The sequence below is a fragment of the Pelophylax lessonae genome (genome assembly GCF_965119305.1).
Source record: "Pelophylax lessonae genome assembly, chromosome: 9".
Classification (NCBI taxonomy): Eukaryota; Metazoa; Chordata; class Amphibia; order Anura; family Ranidae; genus Pelophylax; species Pelophylax lessonae.
In genome coordinates, this window is record NC_138776.1 from 11,210,608 (window position 1) to 11,230,745 (window position 20,138).

Sequence of the window (20,138 nt, forward strand, 5' to 3'; positions counted from 1 at the left end):
GACACAAAGTGGCACATACTTGTGAAGTGGAAGGAAAATGATACAAATAAATCTGTGAAAAGTGTGGCTGCATTTGTATTCACCCCCCGGAGTCAATACTTTGTAGAATCGCCTTTCCCTGCAATTACAGCTGCAAGTCTTTTTGGGGATGTCTCTACCAGCTTTGCACATCTAGAGAGGACATTTCTGCCCATTCTTCTTTGCAGAATATCTCAAGCTCTGTCAGATTGGATGGAGAGCGTCTGTGAACAGCAATTTTCAAGTCTTTCCACAGATTCTCAATGGGATTTAGGTCTGGACTGTGACTGGGCCATTCTAACACATGAATATACTTTGATATAAACCGTTCCATTGTAGCTCTGGCTAGATGTTTTGGGTCGTTGTCCTGCTGGAAGGTGAACTTGACTGGCCTGTACAGAGTCCTGACCTTAACCCAATAGAACACCTTTGGGATGAATTAGAGCGCAGATTGCGAGCCAGGCCTTCTCATCCAATATCAGTGCCTGACCTCACAAGTACACAAGAATGGTCAAACATTCCCATAGACACACTCCTAAACCTTGACCCCCTGGGAGGGGGGGGGGGACACAGCCACAGCCCATAAAGGTGATCCCGCAGCGAATCTGCCACTGGGACTACTTTTATGAGAAAGATGACCGCCTGCCCAGTAAGAAAATACCGGGGTTATGGCTGCTATCTGCTGTACTCCAGTGGCAACCTGTGAAGCTCTGGTGAACTCCATACCCAGGAGGGTTAAGGCAGTGCTGGAAAATAATGGTGGCCACACAAAATATTGACACTTCGGACCCAATTTGGACATTGTCACTTAGGGGTGTACTCACTTTTGTTGCCAGCGGTTTAGACATTTATGGCTGTGTGTTGAGTTATTTTGAGGGGACAGCAAATTTACACTGTTATACAAGCTGTACACTGCGTCAGCAATGCTGGCAGCGCTCATACGTCTATTTCCCAAAGACAACCTCTGGATATGACGCTGAGCACGTGCATTCAACTTCTTTGGTTGACCATGGTGAGGCCTGTTCTGAGTGGAACCTGTCCTGTTAAACAGCTGTATGGTCTTGGCCACCGTGCTGCAGCTCAGTTTCAGTGTCTTGGCAATTTTCTTATAGCCTAGGCCATCTTTATGTAGAGCAACAATTCTTTTTTTCAGATCCTCAGAGAGCTCTTTGCCATGAGGTGCCATGTTGAACTTCCAGTGACCAGTATGAGAGAGTGAGAGCGATAACACCAAATGTAACACACCTGCTCCCCATTCACACCTGAGACCTTGTAACACTAACGAGTCACATGACACCGGGGGAGGGAAAATGGGCCCAATTTGGACATTTTCACTTAGGGGTGTACTCACTTTTGTTGCCAGTGGTTTAGACATTAATGGCTGTGTGTTGAGTTATTTTGAGGGGACAGCAAATTTACACTGTTATACAAGCTGTACACTCACTACTTTACATTGTAGCAAAGTGTCATTTCTTCAGTGTTGTCACATGAAAAGATAGAATAAAATATTTACACAAATGTGAGGGGTGTACTTACTTTTGTGAGATACTGTATACACTGAAGTGACTGGCCTCAGGTGATACACAGAGATTACAAAAATTACTCCTGCATAAGTTGTACCTGTTTATTTGCAGTAATAAAAACCCAGAATTTATCAAGCTTGCCTGAGCTGTCAGAAAATCGGGGGGCAGAAAGATGAAATTACACACTACAGAGCTCAGGGAGGAGAACTGATTGGAGGGAATGGACACATCTTTCTTCACACAGCACACAGGAACAGAGCTGAGGCTGTCAATCACAGGCTGTGTGCTGTAACTCCCTGCCCTTTCACCTTTTTATCTCTTGGGGTCAGGAAAACTTGTCAGAAGTGACTTATGCAGATAGCAGAGAAAGGAGGCAGCAGACAGAAATGACACTTAGTGCTGTGGATTGAGACGAGTACGCACTATGGAGGGATGTGCTTTGTTCAGATTTCATATATTGTGTATTATATGTATTCATATGGTATATACTGTATATATACGTATTCATATGGTTTATACTGTATATATATATATATATGTATTCATATGGTTTATACTGTATATATATATATGTATTCATGTGGTATATACTGTATATATATGTATTCATATGGTATATACTGTATATATACATATTCATATGGTTTATACTGTGTATATATATGTATTCATATGGTATATACTGTATATATATATATATGTATTCATATGGTATATACTGTATATATATGTATTCATATGGTATATACTGTATATATATATATATATGTATTCATGTGGTATATACTGTATATATATATGTATTCATATGGTATATACTGTATATATATATATATTCATATGGTATATACTGTATATATATGTATTCATATGGTATATACTGTATATATATATATATATATATATATATATATATATATATATGTATTCATATGGTATATACTGTATATATATATATATATTCATATGGTATATACTGTATATATACGTATTCATATGGTTTATACTGTATATATATATGTATTCACATGGTATATACTGTATATATATATATTCATATGGTATATACTGTATATATATATGTATTCATATGGTATATACTGTATATATATGTATTCATATGGTATATACTGTCTATATATATAATGTATTCATATGGTATATACTGTATATATATATATTCATATGGTATATACTGTATATATATATGTATTCATATGGTATATACTGTATATATATGTATTCATATGGTATATACTGTATATATATATGTATTCATATGGTATATACTGTATCATATGGTATATACTGTATATATATGTATTCATATGGTATATACTGTGTATATATATATATATATATATATATATATATATATGTATTCATATGGTATATACTGTATATATATATATATATATGTGTATTCATATGGTATATTCTGTATATATATGTATTCATATGGTATATACTGTATATATATATATATGTATTCATATGGTATATACTGTATATATATATGTATTCATATGGTATATACTGTATATATATGTATTCATATGGTATATACTGTATCATATGGTATATACTGTATATATATATATGTATTCCTATGGTATATACTGTATCATATGGTATATACTGTATATATATATATATATATATATATATATATATATATATATATATATATATATTCCTATGGTATATACTGTATCATATGGTATATACTGTATCATATGGTATATACTGTATATATCTTGGCTGTGTATTTGACTGCGTCTATCCTTTCCTTCTGGTTTATTACATTATTTTCTTCCTCCTGGATGTTGTGTTATCTGTATTATCTTTGCTGTGGAAGTATATAAATCTACCCTAAAGCCACTCTGCACTTTTGTTTTTGTATTCCAAGAATTTCTTTTTCCAATTATCCTCCCGTTGTGCGCTCTATGAAATCCTGGCTCCTGACACCTCCAGCGACTCGGAATGAGTTATCTATCGATCAGAAATAGCTGCCGATGGTTATTTTCAGCTTGTTGGAGTGACGCGAGCATCAGGTGGAACAATAGGATCTAGGACATGTCCATTGGCTGATGAATAGATGTCTGGATGAATGACGGCTATTCTCTCTGGAGGTGTCGGGGTAAAGTTCAGGAAGGGGGGGGGGGGGCTCTGCTGGAGGTATGATTCTTCTACTTGACACCCCCCCCCTTCATTGTATGTAGGGGAAAGTTGGCATAATGAGACGGTTATATATCGGCAGACTGTTTCCAATGGCCTGCTTTCTAATTATCCTGGAGTTCTACTTTCAAAATGTAGGCCATCACGGAAACCAAAACCGGGAGCCTCAACATTACTATATACTGTACCAACTGGCCATACTGGATAAATGTCAAAGACCTAATAAGTCAATGATGTCATAACCATCCCTAGCCCATGTGGCCATATTAAGTCAACTATGTCACAACGATCCCTAGCCCATGTGGCCTTATTAAATCAATGATGTCATGACTATCCCTAGCCCATGTGGCCATAATAAGTCAATGATGTCATGACGATCCCTAGCCCATGTGGCCATATTAGGTCAATGATGTCATGACCAACCCTAGCCCATGTGGCCATAATAAGTCAATGATGTCATGACGATCCCTAGCCCATGTGGCCATATTAGGTCAATGATGTCATGACCAATCCTAGCCCATGTGGCCATATTAAGTCAAAGATGTCATGATGATCCATAGCCCATGTGGCCTTATTAAGCTAATGTCATGACGATCCCTAGCCAATGTGGCCATATTAGGTCAACGATTTCATGACCATCCCTAGCCCATGTGGCCATAATAAGTCAATGATGTCATGACGATCCCTAGCCCATGTGGCCATATTAGGTCAATGATGTTATGACCATCCCTAGCCAATGTGGCCATATTAAGTCAACAATGTCATGACAATCCCTAGCCCATGTGGCCATATTAAGCCAATGATGTCAAAACCATCCCTAGCCCATGTGGCCATATTAAGTCAACAATTTCATGACCATCCCTAGCCCATGTGGCCATATTAAGTCAATGATGTCATGACCATCTCTAGCCCATGTGGCCATATTAAGTCAACGATGTTATGACCAACCCTAGCCCATGTGGCCATATTAAGTCAACAATGTCATGACAATCCCTAGCCCATGTGGCCATATTAAGTCAATGATGTCATGACCATCCCTAGCTAATGAGGCCATATTAAGTCAACGATGTCGTGATCATCCCTAGCCCATGTGGTCATATTTGGTCAACAATGTCATGACCATCCTGAGCCCATGTGGCTATATTAGTTCAATGATGTCGTGACCATCCCTAGCCCTTGTGGCCATATTAAGTCAACAATGTTGTGATCATCCCTAGCCCATGTGGTCATATTTGGTCAACAATGTCATGACAATCCCTCGCCCATGTGGCCATATTAAGTCAAAGATGTCATGACCATCCCTAGCCTATGTGGCCATATTAGGTCAACGATTTCATGACCATCCCTAGCCCATGTTGCCATATTAAGTCAAAGATGTCATGATGATCCATAGCCCATGTGGCCATATTAAGTCAAGGATGTCTTGACAATCCCTAGCCCATGTGGCCATATTAAGTCAAGGATATCATGACAATCCCTAGCCCATGTGGCCATATTAAGTCAACAATGTCATGACCAACCTCAGCCCCATGTGGCCATTTTAAGTCAATGATGTCATGACCATCCCTAGCCCATGAGGCCATATTAAGTTTATGATGTCATGACCATCCTGAGCCCATATGGCCATATTAGTTCAATGATATCGTGACCATCCCTCGCCCATATGGCCATATTAAGTCAACTATGTCATGACCATTCCTAGCCCATATGGCCATATTAAGTCAACTATGTCAAGACCATCCCTAGCCCATGTGGCTATATTAAGTCAACAATGTCATGATGATCCCTAGCTCATGTGGCCATAATAGGTTAATTATGTCATGACCATCCCTGCCCCTTGCATACATCAATCTGCACAGTAGGTAATCCCCCGCCCACAGGTCATTGGCACTTACAGCTGCCACCAGGATTCAAAACCAAACCCATGCATGAACTGAAGCTCATCCCTACTCCTGAGTTCTTGGGGTTTACTCACCTGACACAACCCAACTTCATGGAGCGAGAGAAGATGAGCTATTTAATAACTAAATGTCTTGAATAGTGCAGTAGGCCATACTAACCAATGGGAATTCCTCTTTCACTGAAAAAGACTGCAATAAGGTCACTGTAGTTTGTATACCACCCAATCTCCTCAGCCTGACTGTTCCCTGGCCCCGCCCCTTTTATTCATTGGATTTCAGTTCTTTCAATCATGGAGGCTCAGCATAAGAGTGGTCTGCTGTCATTAAAGGGGGTGTCTGCCGTGAGCGTAGCTGCCATTAAAGGGGGTGTCTGCCATGAGCGTAGCTGCCATTAAAGGGGGTGTCTGCCGTAAGCGTAGCTGCCATTAAAGGGGGTGTCTGCCCTGAGCGTAGCTGCCATTAAAGGGGGTGTCTGCTCTGAGTGTAGCTGCCATTAAAGGGGGGTGTCTGCCCTAAGCATAGCTGCCATTAAAGGGGGTGTCTGCCCTGAGCGTAGCTGCCATTAAAGGGGGTGTCTGCCCTGAGCGTAGCTGCCATTAACGGGGGTGTCTGCCCTGAGCGTAGCTGCCATTAAAGGGGGTGTCTGCCGTGAGCGTAGCTGCCATTAAAGGGGGTGTCTGCCCTGACCGTAGCTGCCATTAAAGGGGGTGTCTGCCGTGAGCGTAGCTGCCATTAAAGGGGGTGTCTGCCCTGAGCGTAGCTGCCATTAAAGGGGGTGTCTGCCCTGAGCGTAGCTGCCATTAAAGGGGGTGTCTGCCCTGAGCGTAGCTGCCATTAAAGGGGGTGTCTGCCCTGAGCGTAGCTGCCATTAAAGGGGGTGTCTGCCCTGAGCGTAGCTGCCATTAACGGGGGTGTCTGCCCTGAGCGTAGCTGCCATTAAAGGGGGTGTCTGCCGTGAGCGTAGCTGCCATTAAAGGGGGTGTCTGCCCTGACCGTAGCTGCCATTAAAGGGGGTGTCTGCCGTGAGCGTAGCTGCCATTAAAGGGGGTGTCTGCCCTGAGCGTAGCTGCCATTAAAGGGGGTGTCTGCCCTGAGCGTAGCTGCCATTAAAGGGGGTGTCTGCCCTGAGTGTAGCTGCCATTAAAGGGGGTGTCTGCCGTGAGCGTATCTGCTATTAAAGGTGGTGTCTGCCGTGAGCGTAGCTGCCAATAACGGGGGTGTCTGCCATGAGCGTAGCTGCCATTAAAGGGGGTGTCTGCCATGAGCGTAGCTGCCATTAAAGGGGGTGTCTGCCGTGAGCGTAGCTGCCATTAAAGGGGGTGTCTGCCATGAGCGTAGCTGCCATTAAAGGGGGTGTCTGCCGTGAGCGTAGCTGCCATTAAAGGGGTGTCTGCCATGAGCATAGCTGCCATTAAAGGGGGTGTCTGCCCTGAGCGTAGCTGCCATTAAAGGGGGTGTCTGCCCTGAGCGTAGCTGCCATTAAAGGGGGTGTCTGCCCTGAGCGTAGCTGCCATTAAAGGGGGTGTCTGCCCTGAGCGTAGCTGCCATTAAAGGGGGTGTCTGCCCTGAGCGTAGCTGCCATTAAAGGGGGTGTCTGCCCTGAGCGTAGCTGCCATTAAAGGGGGTGTCTGCCCTGAGCGTAGCTGCCATTAACGGGGGTGTCTGCCCTGAGCGTAGCTGCCATTAAAGGGGGTGTCTGCCGTGAGCGTAGCTGCCATTAAAGGGGGTGTCTGCCCTGACCGTAGCTGCCATTAAAGGGGGTGTCTGCCGTGAGCGTAGCTGCCATTAAAGGGGGTGTCTGCCCTGAGCGTAGCTGCCATTAAAGGGGGTGTCTGCCCTGAGCGTAGCTGCCATTAAAGGGGGTGTCTGCCCTGAGTGTAGCTGCCATTAAAGGGGGTGTCTGCCGTGAGCGTATCTGCTATTAAAGGTGGTGTCTGCCGTGAGCGTAGCTGCCAATAACGGGGGTGTCTGCCATGAGCGTAGCTGCCATTAAAGGGGGTGTCTGCCATGAGCGTAGCTGCCATTAAAGGGGGTGTCTGCCGTGAGCGTAGCTGCCATTAAAGGGGGTGTCTGCCATGAGCGTAGCTGCCATTAAAGGGGGTGTCTGCCGTGAGCGTAGCTGCCATTAAAGGGGTGTCTGCCATGAGCATAGCTGCCATTAAAGGGGGTGTCTGCCCTGAGCGTAGCTGCCATTAAAGGGGGTGTCTGCCCTGAGCGTAGCTGCCATTAAAGGGGGGGTCTGCCCTGAGTGTAGCTGCCATTAAAGGGGGTGTCTGCCCTGAGCGTAGCTGCCATTAAAGCGGGTGTCTGCCCTGAGCGTAGCTGCCATTAAAGGGGGGGTCTGCCCTGAGTGTAGCTGCCATTAAAGGGGGTGTCTGCCCTGAGCGTAGCTGCCATTAAAGGGGGTGTCTGCCCTGAGCGTAGCTGCCATTAAAGCGGGTGTCTGCCCTGAGCGTAGCTGCCATTAAAGGGGGTGTCTGCCCTGAGCGTATCTGCTATTAAAGGTGGTGTCTGCCGTGAGCGTAGCTGCCATTAAAGGGGTGTCTACCCTGAGCTTAGCTGCCATTAAAGGGGGTGTCTGCTCTGAGTGTAGCTGCCATTAAAGGGGGGTGTCTGCCCTAAGCATAGCTGCCATTAAAGGGGGTGTCTGCCGTGAGCGTAGCTGCCATTAAAGGGGGTGTCTGCCCTAAGCGTAGCTGCCATTAAAGGGGGTGTCTGCCCTGAGCGTAGCTGCCATTAAAGGGGGTGTCTGCCCTGAGCGTATCTGCTATTAAAGGTGGTGTCTGCCGTGAGCGTAGCTGCCATTAAAGGGGTGTCTACCCTGAGCTTAGCTGCCATTAAAGGGGATGTCTGCTCTGAGTGTAGCTGCCATTAAAGGGGGGTGTCTGCCCTAAGCATAGCTGCCATTAAAGGGGGTGTCTGCCCTGAGCGTAGCTGCCATTAAAGGGGGTTTTGGCCCTTAGCATAGCTGCCATTAAAAGGGGTGTCTGCCGTGAGCGTAGCTGCCATTAAAGGGGGTGTCTGCCCTGAGCGTAGCTGCCATTAAAGGGGGTGTCTGCCCTGAGCGTAGCTGCCATTCTTTTAGGAATATAAAGTAACAGTCAGCAGCAAATGTGTGAGAAGAGAGACATAATAGTGCAGAGAGGTAATCTTCCCGGGCTGCAGACGGGCTGATAGGCGAGAATTGGAGATTGGAGCAGACAATGGCTTAATTCTCCGCATACAGAGAGGGAACATAAAGAGAAGAGCGCTCCCATTCCCCGTGCCGCCTGTTTGGAGATTAGCTGCCAAGTCTGGAGAAAAGGAGAATTTAGCGCTTTGCATATTGGACAAGAAATGTGTTTGGATGGCGGCAGGTTTATTACCAATGCCAGAAGTGGGTCAGGCGCTTTATTGGGCGATATACCACCCCACCCCCCCTCCACCCTGCTACATTGTATTCTGCTTTATTAAAGGGAAAACGGAGTCTCCCGACTTGTTTATAAGGAGGCGGCTACGGGGCTGTCCCCCTCTACCCAGCTACAGTACATACAGAGCCACTGACCTGGAACAAGCATGCAGCCAGTGAAGTAACATGTCCTCATCTCTCCGTATGTCTCCAGTTTTCAAACACACCTGTAGCATCCCTTTAGTCTCTAACCATCTCCTGTAGTATGTCTGCAGTCTCTGACCATCTCCTGTACTATGTCTGCAGTCTCTGACCATCTCTGTACTATGTCTGCAGTCTCTGACCATCTCCTGTAGTATGTCTGCAGTCTCTGACCATCTCTGTACCATGTCTGCAGTCTCTGACCATCTCCTGTAGTATGTCTGCAGTCTCTGACCATCTCCTGTACTATGTCTGCAGTCTCTGACCATCTCTGTACTATGTCTGCAGTCTCTGACCATCTCCTGTAGTATGTCTGCAGTCTCTGACCATCTCTGTACCATGTCTGCAGTCTCTGACCATCTCCTGTAGTATGTCTGCAGTCTCTGACCATCTCCTGTAGTATGTCTGTAGTTTCTGACCCTCCCTCTCCTATAGTATGTCTGCAGTCTCTGACCATCTCCTGTAGTATGTCTGCAGTCTCTGACCATCTCCTATAGTATGTCTGCAGTCTCTGATCATCTCCTGTAGTATGTCTGCAGTCTCTGACCATCTCCTGTAGTATGTCTGTAGTATCTGACCCTCTCCTGTAGAATGTCTACAGTCTGTGACCATCTCCTGTAGTATGTCTGCAGTCTCTGTCTATCTCCTGTAGTACATTTTCAGTCTCTGACCCTCTCCTGTAGGATGTTTGCAGTCTCTGACACTCTCCTGTTATCTGTCTGAAGTCTCTGACCTCTTCTTTAGTACCTCTGCCATCTCTAAACCCTCTCTTGTAGTATGTCTGCAGTCTCTGTCTATCTCCTGTAGTACATTTGCAGTCTCTGACCCTCTCCTGTACTATGTCTGCAGTCTCTGACCCTCTCCTGTACTATGTCTGCAGTCTCTGACCATCTCCTGTAGTATGCCTGCAGTCTCTGACCATTCTTCGTAGTATGCCTGCAGTCTCTGACCATGTCCTGTAGTATGTCTGCAGTCTCTGACCATCTCCCGTAGTATGTCTGCAGTCTCTGACCATCTCCTGTAGTATGTCTGCAGTCTCTGACCGTCTCCTGTAGTATATCTCCCATTTCCAACCATACCTGTATCATCCCTTTAGTTTCTAACCATCTTCTGTGGTAAACATGCAGTCTCGAACCATCTCCTATAGTATGCCCGCTGTCAGTAAGGATCTTATGTAATATGTGTGCAGTCTTCTGCTGCATCCCTACAGTCTCCAACCTTCTCCTGTAGAATCTCTGCATTCTCTGACCCTCTCTTGCAATCTCTTACAGTCTTTTGTAGCATTACTTATACTGAATATGTGTGTCCCCCTGTGGAAGTCAGGGGCCACAGTTGAGGGCCCTGTACCTCGTACGGTGACCATCGCTTCCATGCCAGTACATGACATTCTGCGTCCGGAATCCCCTCCCCCTCTATCTATGCAATGGTGCAGAAAACAGTAGATTGTTGGGATACGCCGTGAGCGCTCTGACCGCTCGGAGATGTCTATGTGATATGACTGGAGGTGCCCTTTATATCCTCTGATGATTTATACAGAGTGTCAGGCCTGTGTGTCTTTATGGCGCTTTAGGGCCTTCTATTGTGTAAATGGCAGGTCAGCCTGAAAACGATCCCGTGATTAATATTTCATTGGCGTGCCGCTGAAATTGTGAGGTCATCCGTATGGCGGCGGCGGCTCACCTAATAACCCGTGTTTATATTTGCCTTTTGTATATAGGTACTGATGCGTCCCTGTGTTTGTTTTCATTCCATGTCTGCTTTCACTCAGCGCCTATTCTATGGGAAGAGCGCCGCGAACAAAGCCGGCCGAACACATGGATGTATGAACAGGTGTCTGCCGGGTCAGGATGTGCGCCTTCCATCGTGCAGAGATACATTGTAACAACCGACAGATTAAGTGATGTGAGAGCGCAGAAGGGAATGTGTGTATACACACTATATATATGTATATGTATGTATATATATATATATATATATATCTATGTATATATATATATATATATATATATATATATATATATATATATATATATAAATACAGTATCTCATAAAAGTTAGTACACCTCTCACACATTTTGTAAATATTTTATTCTATCTTTTCATGTGACAACACTGAAGAAATGACACTTTGCTACAATGTAAAGTAGTGAGTGTACAGCTTGTATAAGGCCCCGTTCACATAGGGGCGACGCTACTTCGCACCGCGACCTCCGAAGCCGCAGCGCGCCGCGACCTCGGAGCGGCCGCCACGGACTTCATAACATTGAAGTCTATGGCGGTCGCCTCCTGGTCGCCCCAAAGAAGCTCCGGACCCTTTTTCTAAGTCGGAGCGACTTGTGTCGCTCCTATTAGAACGGGTCCGCAGCTTCCCTTTGGGAGGCGACCTACGGCGACCTGTGAACCGGGACTAACAGTGTAAATTGGCTGTCCTCTCAAAATAACTCAACACACAGCCATTAATGTCTAAACCACTGGCAACAAAAGTTAGTACACCCCTAATTGACAATGTCCAAATTGGGCCCAAAGTGTCAATATTTTGTGTGGCCGCCATTATTTTCCAGCACTGCCTGAACCCTCTTGGGCATGGAGTTCACCAGAGCTTCACAGGTTGCCACTGGAGTCCTCTTCCACTCCTCCATGACGACATCACAGAGCTGGTGGATGTTAGAGACCTTGCGCTCCTCCATCTTCCGTTTGAGGATGCCCCACAGATGCTCAATAGGGTTTAGGTCTGGAGACATGCTTGGCCAGTCCATCACCTTTACCCTCAGCTTCTTTAGCAAGTCAGTGGTCGTCTTGAAGGTGTGTTTGGGGTCGTTATCAAAGATCTGATGTGTTTTCAAAGTGTTCCTTTAATTTTCCTAAACAGTGTATATACAGTACATTCTATTACCAAAAGTATTGGGACGCCTGCCTTTACTCGCACATGAACTTTAATGGCATTCCAGTCTTAAGCTGGATACACACTATACAACTTTTGTTGGTAGATTTGTATTAGATTTACCTTCAACTATGTAGTGCAGGGGCCGGCCTGATTGCGTACAAATTGAAAGTGTTTTGGTTTGACCTCATAATATATGGTTTTGGTAAGTCTGAAGGAAAAAATCTAAAGAACATTGTATAGTGTGTATGGCCCATTAGTCTGTAGGGTTCAATATTGAGTTGGCCCACCCTTTGCAGCTATAACAGCTTCAACTCTTCTGGGAAGGCCGTCCACAAGGTTTAGGAGTGTATCTATGGGAATGTTTGATCATTCTTCCAGAAGCGCATTTGTGAGATTAGGCACTAACGTTGGACGAGGTGGCCTGGCCTGCTGAATCCACTCAAATTCATCCCAAAGGTGTTCTATCGGACTGTGGTCAGGACTGTAAGGAGCATTCTTTCCACTGACCACCAATGTGAGGGACATTCTTCTCACTGACCACCAATGTAAGGGGCATTCTTCCCACTGACCACCAATTTAAGGGGAATGCTTCCCACTGACCACCAATTTAAGGGGAATGCTTCCCACTGACCACCAATGTAAGGGGAATGCTTCCCACTGACCACCAATTTAAGGGGAATGCTTCCCACTGACCACCAATTTAAGGGGAATGCTTCCCACTGACCTCCAATGTAAGGGACATTCTTCCCACTGACCCCCAATGTAAGGGGCATTCTTCCCACTGACCACCAATGTAAGGAGCATTCTTCCCACTGACCACCAATGTAAGGAACATTCTTCCCACTGACCACCAATGTAAGGAACATTCTTCCCACTGACCACCAATGTAAGGAACATTCTTCCCACTGACCACCAATGTAAGGAACATTCTTTCCACTGACCACCAATGTAAGGGACATTCTTCCCACTGACCACCAATGTAAGGGACATTCTTCCCACTGACCACCAATGTAAAGAGCATTTTTCCCACTGACCACCAATGTAAGGGGAAAGCTTCCCACTGGCCAACAATTTAAGTAGCATTCTTCCCACTGACCACCAATGTAAGGAACATTCTTCCCACTGACCACCAATGTAAGGAGCGTTCTTCCCACTGACCACCAATGTAAGGAGCATTCTTCCCACTGACCACCAATGTAAGGGACATTCTTCCCACTGACAACCAATGTAAGGAGCATTCTTCCCACTGACCTCCAATGTAAGGAACATTCTTCCCACTGACCACCAATGTAAGGGACATTCTTCCCACTGACCACCAATGTAAAGAGCATTTTTCCCACTGACCACCAATGTAAGGGGAAAGCTTCCCACTGGCCAACAATTTAAGTAGCATTCTTCCCACTGACCACCAATGTAAGGGACATTCTTCCCACTGATCACCAATGTAAGGGACATTTTCTCTAATGACCACCAATGTAAGGGACATTCTTGCCACTGACCACCAATGTAAGGGGAATGCTTCTCAGTGATCACCAGCACTTTACTAACAACCCTTGATGGACTAATCTTGGCAGGGGTTCCATGAGATCTAAAAACTATTTAAAGGGTTCCTCATGGATGAAAAGCTTGACAAAGACTGCTATAGTCTCACTTGTCACATCTAAGATGGCGGCACCCAGCAGTAGTCTCAGGGCTTTTGGATGTCTACACAAGGGAGGATTTTACAGGTAAATAATATGAAAAAAATCTGTTAAATGTGCATTTACTCTTGGGGCAGGATTGTTGTTTCAATGAATGGTCTGGAGACAGGGTCTCTTTAACTTGCCAAAATCCCAGATACCCCAGATGAAGTCCAGTGGGACGAAACGTATGTTGGGTTGGAGCGAGCTTATTTTCTAACTGCGCCCATCTGCTATTACATGCAATTTTTATGTGAATTGCCTGTTCATACCTGGAAAATGTAAGTTGTTTACTTTTAAATAAAGTCATTTTTTTGGATGGTATCACATTATGTGGAGCATTTTTGTTTTTTGGAGCACTTAAAAGATCGGAGGAGGAATCTGATACTAAGGGTTGTTTTCAGCCAGGTCTTATCACCCTATGTTCATGCGACTCTATGGTAACAACTATGGAGTCCATCATCTCCACAGCTTAAAGATTGGAGGAGGAATCTGATACCAAGGGTGTCCCAGCAGGGCTTTAATATCCTATGCGTGTATGACTGTTAACAGCATTAGAGTCCATTATCTCTGGTGAGCGCTCCTGCAATTTTCCTGTTTGGTGTTGGAAGCACTATTGGTGTTTTTTCCTTTTTAAAGACTATAGAGTGATTGCATTTCATATCATATATTTTTGCCCAAGTTTGCACGTTGCACCTTCCATGTGAGATGTAGTATCTCATGGTTTTCTTTATTTTTATATATATAATTACGGGTTAACGCATATATTGGATCCATCCAATTACCGTATTTATCGGCGTATAACACACACTTTTTCCTCCTAAAAATGAAGGGCAAAACAGCAGTGCGTGTTATACGCCAATATAAAAAAAAAAAAGGCCAGGCAGCGCTGAGAGGCAGAGGGGGGCAGGCCGGGCAGAGCAGAAGGAAGGACGAGCGGTCGCTGTCTTAGGAAGTCCCGTCTCCTATGATAGACAGCACAGTGGCCCAATGCCGGGACGTATGACTTCTATCATAGGCGCCGGAACTGCAGATGACAGCGGCCGCTCGTCCTCCCTTCATCTCGGCCTGGCCCGCCCCCGCTCTGTGCGATGGCGCTGGTGAGGCTGCATTGCATGGCACTGCGCTGGCGAGGCTGCATTGCTGGATACTGCGCTGGCGAGGCTGCATTGCTGGACACTGCACTGGCGAGGCTGCATTGCTGGACACTGTGCTGGCGAGACTGAATTGCTGGACACTGCACTGGCGAGGCTCCATTGCTGGGCACTGCGCTGGGGAGGTTGCATTGCTGGGCAATGTGCTGGCGAGGCTGCATTGCTGGACACTGCGATGGCAAGGCTGCATTGCAGGGCACTGCGCTGGAGAGGCTGCATTGCTGGACACTGCGCTGGCGAGGCTGCATTTCTGGACACTGCGCTGGCGAGGATGCATTGCTGGACACTGCGCTGGCGAGGCTGCATTGCTGGGCACGGCGCTGGCGAGGCTGCATTGCTGGACACTGCGCTGGCGAGGCTGCATTGCTGGGCACGGCGCTGGCGAGGCTGCATTGCTGGACACTACGATGGCAAGGCTGCATTGCTGGGCACTGCGCTGGCGAGGCTGCATTGCTGGACACTTCGCTGGCGAGGCTGCATTGCTAGGCACTGCGCTGGCGAGGCCGCATTGCTGGGGCACTGCGCTGGCGAGGCTGCATTGCTGGGTGGGCTGGCGAGGCTGCATTGCTGGGCACTGTGCTGATGAGGCTGCATTGCTGGACACTATGCTGGCGAGGCTACATTTATGGACACTGTGCTGATGAGGCTGCATTCATGGGCACTGGTGAGGCTGCATTTGTGGACACTGTGCTGATGAGGCTGCATTGCTGGACACTATGCTGGCGAGGCTACATTTGTGGACACTGTGCTGATGAGGCTGCATTCATGGGCACTGGTGAGGCTGCATTTGTGGACACTGTGCTGATGAGGCTGCATTCATGGGCACTGGTGAGGCTGCATTTGATTTAAAAAAAAAAAGTTCTGAGTTCAAAGCTGTTTTATTTCCAATTTAAGCTTTTTTCCTAAAATTTCCCTCCTAAAATTTAGGTGCGTGTTATACGCCGATAAATACGGTATTTTCACATTGTTAGCGTGGCACTTTCTATGTTTTTACAGGTTTAACAATACAGTTGTATTGTACAATTTATTTATTTTTGTTTTTAGTAAGCGCAGTAGTTTCCCTACTTCTATCTCTTTAACTTGCCGACTATTAGAGAAGGGGCAAGAAAATGGCACAGGCTGCAGAATCTCAGCATTGGCACCTTCTTGATGCTAGGTTATAGATGAACCATACCACTATGGCCATTGCTTTTGTAAATCTTGTGATAAAGCATCGTCTTTATGTGTGTCAGCTGCGTATTTAGCTGGAGTTGCCCTTTAATTTCAGCGGCTAAATTTATCCCGCTGCAATCACAGCTGAAGCATTATGTGCGTTTTCAGAGCGGCTAGCCTGGGAACTGCTAATTATTTCCTCTCGGTTATCTTCAAGCTCATTTATACAGCGCCCGGCGCCAATCTTACAATAACAATGATTTAACTCAAGTCCTTTCAATCCTTCTAAGTGAGTTTTCAGGTAACAATAACGGAAGACAAACCAATCAGCTGAACCCCTCGGCCCTCGCCTAATGGCGTGCTGCATCTTTTATGCCGTGTCTTCGCTCTTTTGTACATTTTTAATGCTCCCTTCATCAATATTCATGTCTGAAATGCTGATTAAAGGTGGCTTGTGCTTGGGCTTTTTTCATCAGAAGGACGTCAGGAAAACATTGCAAAGGCAACAATTAACACGTATGGATTCCCTGATGTATGACTGGGCTGGTCGAAGGACTTAAAGGACACCTGTAGTGAAAGAGATTCGAAGGCTGCCATGGCTGACCTACTTCTAACTCTGCCTTTTGCCTGGCCATCTGTGACTTCAGTACTAGGAAGACGCATTCGGCATGTGGTGGCAGAACATGGTTGTTCTAGGCCAGGGGTGTCCAAACTATGGCCCTCCAGCTGTTCAGGAACTACGATTCCCATCATGCCTAGTTATGTCTGCGAATGTCAGAAATGAATATGCCTCATGGGATGTGAAGTTCCGCAACAGCTGGAGGGCCGTAGTTTTGACACCCCTGTTCTAGGCCAATGACCTGGAGAACAAACATTGAAGGCAAAGGATCATCATGACAGCCAGGCAACAGGCAGTTTCACAAAATCCGTAAAGGCAGTTCTGGTATTTCTGGTTCCTATCAAAGAGAAGAACCTTGTAAGAAGGTTGTGTTTTGGCCTTCTCCTTTTCCCTCTCAGCAATTTCAATAAGTCACCATGGAGGCTGTCCAATATGGTGCTCCACTATTAGACATGGAAACGTGAGGAATGGGAAATGAACCACACCCCTCTAAGGATGGGAAATGTACCATGTCCATCACCTCTATGGACTGGAAATGTACAATTCCCATTACCTAGAAGATGGGAAATTAACCATGCCGCTCTAAGGATGGGAAATTTACCATGTCCATCACCTCTATGGACTGGAAATGTACAATTCCCTTTACCTAGAAGATGGGAAATTAACCATGCCGCTCTAAGGATGGGAAATGTACCATGTCCATCGCCTCCAAGGATTGGAAATGTACAATTCCCATTCCCTAGAAGATGGGAAATGAACCATGCCCCTCTAAAGATGAGAAATGTACCATGTCCATCACCTCTATGGACTGGAAATGTACAATTCCCATTACCTAGAAGATGGGAAAGGAACCATGCCCCTCTAAGGATGGAAAATGTACCATCTCCATCACCTCCGAGGATTGGAAATGTACAATTCCCATTCCCTAGAAGATGGGAAATATACCATGCCCTTCCCCTCTATGGACTATGCCTTCCCATCTTGGCAAATTAAGATTACCATGCCCTTTCCCTTTAAGGATGAAAGAAGTACCATGCTGTCCTCTCTATGGATGGAAATCTTACCATGCTCTTAGCCTTTAGGGATGGAGATGTACCATGCTGCTACCCTCTAGGGAGGAAAATGAACCATGCCACTCCCCTCTCTGGGTAGGAAATGTAGCATGAGAAATTTGCTATGCTCCTCCCCTAAACTGATATAAATTTGCCATGCTCCTACCCTGTAGGGATGGAAATGTACCATGCTCCTACCCTGTAGGGATGGAAATATACCATGCTCCTACCCTCTAGGGATGGAAATGTACCATGCTCCTACCATCTTGGAATGAGAAATGTACCATGCACTTACCCTGTAGGGATGGAAATGTACCATGCACTTACCCTGTAGGAATGAGAAATGTACCATGCACTTACCCTGTAGGGATGGAAGTGTACCATGCACTTACCCTGTAGGAATGAGAAATGTACCATGCACTTACCATCTTGGAATGAGAAATGTACCATGTACCTACCCTGTAGGGATGGAAATGTACCATGCACTTACCCTGTAGGGATGGAAATGTACCATGCTCCCACCATCTTGGAATGAGAAATGTACCATGTACCTACCCTCTTGGGATGGAAATGTACCATGCACTTACCCTGTAGGGATGGAAATGTACCATGTACCTACCCTGTAGGGATGGAAATGTACCATATACTTACCCTGTAGGGATGGAAATGTACCATACACTTACCCTGTAGGGATGGAAATGTACCATGCACTTACCCTGTAGGGATGGAAATGTACCATGCACTTACCCTGTAGGGATGGAAATGTACCATGCACTTACCATCTTGGAATGAGAAATGTACCATGGACCTACCCTGTAGGGATGGAAATGTACCATGCACTTACCCTGTAGGGATGGAAATGTACCATGCACTTACCCTGTAGGGATGGAAATGTACCATGCACTTACCATCTTGGAATGAGAAATGTACCATGGACCTACCCTGTAGGGATGGAAATGTACCATGCACTTACCCTGTAGGGATGGAAATGTACCATGCACTTACCCTGTAGGGATGGAAATGTACCATGCACTTACCCTCTAGGGATGGAAATGTACCATGCACTTACCCTCTAGGGATGGAAATGTACCATGCTCCTACCATCTAGGGATGGAAATGTACCATGCTCCTACCATCTTGGAATGGGAAATGTACCATGCTCCTACCCTCTGGGGATGGAAATGTACCATGCTCCTAGGCTGCTGAGGCCAGGAGGTGGGGAAGGGAGTGGGCAGAGATGAGCCTCTCTGCAGCTGCACAGAGAAGCACAGGATCTGGAGGAAGGAGTTCTGTCCTCCTCTCTGCTGCCAACTACTGAGATAAGGTGGGGGCGGAGATGAGGGGGGTGCAGCAACTGCAGGAGAGGTGCGAAGCAGTAGCAAGACCGCTGCTTCTAGGCAATGATCGGGGCATTATGTCCTGGACATAGTTGTTCACTGTGGGCACCACCCCCTGCCGCCGCTAATTGCAGGCATCATGTCAGTCCCCCCACCATCCCTCTTCCCCTGACCCCATCCCTCCATCACCATCCAATACCCCCCACCATCCCACTGACACTGATCCCATCCCTCCACTGCCATCCCTCTGCCACTGATCCCCCCCCCCCCCCCACCGCCATTGATCCCATTCCCCTGCCACTGATCCCATCCCTCCCACTACCACCACCACTGATCCCCCCCCCCTCCAGAACCACTAGTGCCATTGATCCCAAGGGGGCACTCAGGAGGCGTAAGGGGGCACTCTGGAGGTACTGTTTTAGCACCTCTAGAGTGCCCCATTATATCTTCCAGAGTGCTCCTTTACATCCTCCAAAATGCCCGCTAGTAATAGTAAGGTCAGTGGCAGAACTACTAGGGTCTTAAAGGTCGCACTTTCGTCTGGGCCCTTGCGTTCCACCACCATGTGAAGGCCTTAAGACAGCAGGAGGGGGCCCGCTGCAAAACATGACAAAGGGCCCCACTATGGGGTCGGGGGGAGGGAGGGCCTTTATGGTTTCTTGCACCAGAGCCCTTAAGGTTGCAGTTATGCCTCTGGTGCGAAGGCTACGTGAAATCGCCTGGTGGGCCGCATTCAGCCCACAGACCTTGTGTTTGACAATTGTTTTTTAAGGCTTGTAACATATAAAATATATATATATATATATATTCATATTCTCTCTTAGTACTATCATTACAAGTATGAACTCCTTACCTTAGAACACAATTTTTATTTTATAGATCGCTTTTAGCAGGTACATGAATTTTATTAAGGGGGGATCCTGCGCTTTTCTGATTTCAGAGACCGACCCCCGACATCTTCTACTGTCTGACATGAGCCGTATACTGTTCAGTAATTTGTGCCTAATTATAGCCCGACACCCCCAGCTAAATTTATCTCTGTCATTGGCGCA

General features: G+C 46.2%; 1 protein-coding gene across 3 annotated transcripts in view; it reads left to right on the forward strand.

Moving 5' to 3' along the window:
- The window catches only part of KCNIP2 (potassium voltage-gated channel interacting protein 2), a 686,963-nt gene that overhangs the window by 348,921 nt on the left and 317,904 nt on the right, over nt 1-20,138 (forward strand). The gene's annotated exons all lie outside the window — the stretch shown is intronic.